The sequence below is a fragment of the Octodon degus genome, unplaced genomic scaffold (assembly GCF_000260255.1).
Source record: "Octodon degus isolate 3935 unplaced genomic scaffold, OctDeg1.0 scaffold00023, whole genome shotgun sequence".
Classification (NCBI taxonomy): Eukaryota; Metazoa; Chordata; class Mammalia; order Rodentia; family Octodontidae; genus Octodon; species Octodon degus.
The window spans coordinates 10,305,809-10,309,732 of record NW_004524599.1 but is presented as its reverse complement, the minus strand read 5'-3'; the positions used below and the strand labels follow the sequence as shown (position 1 = coordinate 10,309,732).

General features: G+C 35.9%; 1 pseudogene; it reads right to left on the bottom strand.

Moving 5' to 3' along the window:
• The window catches only part of LOC101581619, a 16,000-nt pseudogene extending 12,363 nt beyond the window's left edge, over positions 1-3,637 (bottom strand).
• Positions 3,638-3,924: the final 287 nt, after the last annotated feature.

Here is a 3,924-nt window from a genome sequence, read left to right as displayed (position 1 = left end):
TCTCTTTCTCTCTCTCTCTCACTTTCCTTTTTTTTTTTGGTGGAACTGGGGATTGAACTCAGGCCCTTGCACTTGCCAACGAAGTGCTTATTCTACTGAGCCCTTTCCCTGGCCCCTCATTTCTATTTCTTAATGAAATGTGTCATGTAAATTCAAAAGCTTCTTGGCTATTTATATTACTTGTTTGGAGTTTATCTTTGTGTTTCTGTCAGTAATAATCTACCCGCTTGTTAACAGGTTGTCAAGGAGGCACAGTGCAAGAGGGGTGAAGAGGTAAAGCAGTTTGCGCTTTGTTCTGCATAACTTGTGTATGTGCTGTCTGTGCACGGGAGCAGGGCGGGTTTATATTCCTGAAAGTAAATTGCTTCTTTTTTAAAATATAATTTATTTTATTTTATTTTGAAGAGTAAAAACAAAAGCAAACACAAATAGCAGGTGCAAAGACAGAAGTAGGATGACATAAAACAAAGCGCATATTGCAGATTTTCACTTTGAAGTTATGGTTCTCTGTGGATTATTAATTGAATAATAGGGAAGGAGATCACATATTTTATCATTAAAATATATTCTTTCTTTTTTTCTGCGTTTTAGGGAAGGCTCTACGGGGTGTTCAGGGTTTCACTACATAGATCGTACTCGTAGTGATTCTCCTGTTGACAGCCTCCCAAGTGCTGGGATTACAGATGCGCAACACCATGCTCAGTCTCATAAAATATATTCTTGATTTCAGTGATTCTGAGAAATTCATTTGTAATTCTTCATGTTGTTACTCTGATACTATAACTAAATTAAAATATATTCCGTGTTGTAACAATAGTACTGTGTCTCAGAAAGTATATCATAGATAGACAAAAAGTTCTAATCTGTATTACTACCTTAAATCATTATTTAAAACTTGTGTCTTTATAGTAGCTATGGTTCTAGATTTAAAATAAATATTAGCATAACTAAACATTAAATGAATAAACTGGGTTCTGTTTGCTTGGAATGTCAACTCAGTACAAGATATTTGAACTTGCTTTAGGGAAAAAAATCATTAAGAAACATGCTGCATTTTTGAGGGTCTTTGAGGTAGGTGGGCAGCAGCCAGCCTGCAGTTGCAAACACCGCTTGAAAGCTTCTTGAGAAAGATGGTGTGAACATTTTCTTTATTTCTTAACAGAAAACTGATTTTAAATGGGGTTAGAAAACCTCCTCTATTTTTTTAAGTGCTCTAGCTTTAATTCATAATTACCAGCTTATTCCAATCTCTGCATAATGAAACCACATTTTAGACCAACAGCTGTTATCTACTTTCACTGGTAGCCTTGGGGTATGAATATTTTAATATTCATTTTCTATGTGCAGATAAACTAAATACTTCCTACTGGAAGTCTATCAAATTAATCACAAAAAAATCTTAGTTGCTGTTCTTTCTTCCATGGAACTCATTTGAAAAAGAGCTTCTCACTTTATGTTTCATTTTTCATAAACCTGAAAATGATGTTTATGAAACTTTAGAAGGAGAATAAGGAGAAATAGAATATAAAGGTTCATGGAAAAGATTTGAGCAGTGAGGTCTGTGTTCTGTCCTTCCGTCCCCCTCCTTTTTATGCAAAGTCAGTTTAAGACCCAATATTTTGCTTATGGGAATGTTTTAATAGCTGGCTTGTGTTGGAAAGCTGGATTTTCACTTGCTTAAATGGTATTTGGCCCTCATATGCAAATAATATGGCCTAAAGGTCCATTTTCCTTCTAATCTTCCAGGCATAATATCATAAACACCATTGTGATACATGTGGCAACTTTCGTTTGTGGATGGCTGCGAAAGAATGTAAAATAAAAGTTTTGTAGCAGAGTAAAATTTAGAAATGCTTAATGTGAAGTGCTAGAGAAGACAGCAGTGGAAGATCACTTTACTGAAATATACATGAATTTGTAGCTTAGGTTTATAGATGTTAACATTGGAGGTAGTTCGTATGGATTGGTCATATTTTTATGAATTCTATGGGAAGATGTTTAACCCTATTCTTCAATTCAACAAAATAATACTGTATACAAAATACAATAACCAACAGTGTTATTATTAGTAAACTATACAATGTTATAATATAATACAATAGTTAATATTTTTAAATTCAGTAATCAATCATTGATATTAATACAATGATCAATAATCTATATCTTAATCTATACCATTAATCTATAATCTCAATCTGATCAGATAATACTAACACTTCTCTATTTAAACATGCTGGAGAGGCTTGCACACTGGAACAAAATAATACTGATAAGAATAAAGTAGATGACATAAAATGGTCTATGAAGTATTTTTCTAGTTAAAAGGATCAGAATTCTGATAGAGTTGGGGGGCTTCTCAGGAGCACAACTCCTTGTCCTGCCATTTCCTTTACCCCACCGAACTTCATTCTGATTGTCTCTCACTTCCAACCTGTATCTCTTTCACTCTGCAAAATCTTCTCCCTTCGTTTGACTATGCCACTATTGCCCACCCACGCTCCAGTTTCATTTGAGACTCCTTTTACCTCTAGATTTTAGAGAAGCCTTGAGGGCCAATGTCAATCAAAAACCATTCCTCGATCTACTTTGCCTATGCCTCTCTTTAGAGGTAGGGGGAAAGGATTTGTGGACCCTTTTCTAGCTTTAGGCTGTCTCTAAAAGATGTAGACTGTTATGGCAGATACTGCTTCTGGCTACCTAATATACTTGCTACTTCTCAGAAACTCTCAAATTCCTTGTTGCTTTCACTGGAAGGCTTTCTCCTTTGTCATCACCCAACATTACATGTAACAGATGAATCCACGTTAAACCCCTTCTGCTCCTGCCCCCGGGTGCAGCTTTCCTACTAAATTATATTTTATATGAGTACTCCTCACCTGTGGTCAAGGTTTTATCCAATTTTAATTTTCAGACATCTCCTGTTGAATTTTCTTTCTTTCTTTTTGTTTAATCATGATTTAAGTCTTTCCTATCACAGTGATTTCTTTGTGCCCTCAGACATACTTTTTCCTTTCTTCTCTTCAAAGTTCTCTCCTTGATTGTGCTCCTCTTCATCATTTTTGTGTAACTGCTGGTTGCTTTGTAGGTCTTTAATAAATGCACTCAGCCCAGTGTGTTTGTCCTCTAACAACCTTCCTTTAGTTCTGCAAAATTTGGCTGAAGTACTCGACAGTTTGCTGAAATTTTAGTCATCAAAACCATTCTTTCTAGATGTTTCCTCTTTTTCACATTGCTGTTTCTCTGTAGAATTTGGTACAAATGAGTTGTACTCTTTTCTTGATTTTTCAGGACATCTAGTTTACTTCAACATTTCCATTTTTTTCCTTTCTTTTTTTATATCTTCTAAAGGTTAACACTGAGGTTTCTGATTTTCTCTTTATAATAATTCTCAGTCCAATTCTAACCTTGGTAACACCTTAGATCATGACTTCTTTTCCCAACTCTCCAGTCAACCACTGTCCATCTCCACATGGCTCACAAATCACCATCTCTGTAAGGCCTAACACTGAAATCATTCAGACATCATATTTTATTCAATGACTTACCAAAAGTCTATAGCAGCTGCCTGCCACAGTGTATAAGGACAATTGACATCGTCATTTTGTGCCAGGGTATGCACAAACGGAGAGCCTGCCATGACTGGATAACTTTTGGGGCTCACTCTTTGGGTCAGCAGGGTTGCTTCTGACTGTGTCTGTGCACTGTGTCATCACAGCGAGATGCTGACTGGCCAGAAACGTTCACCTGAGCTTAATAGTACTTTGCAAGATGTGATTAAAGTTATTTACTACATCCAAGTACATGCCTTTCCCTTGTGTCTGTGCATGCAGTTCTATGAGAATATAGATGTAGAATGCATTTGTCTTCTGTTTTGTTTAATTTAATTTAATTTATTTGTGGAACCGGGGATTGAACTCAGTCCCT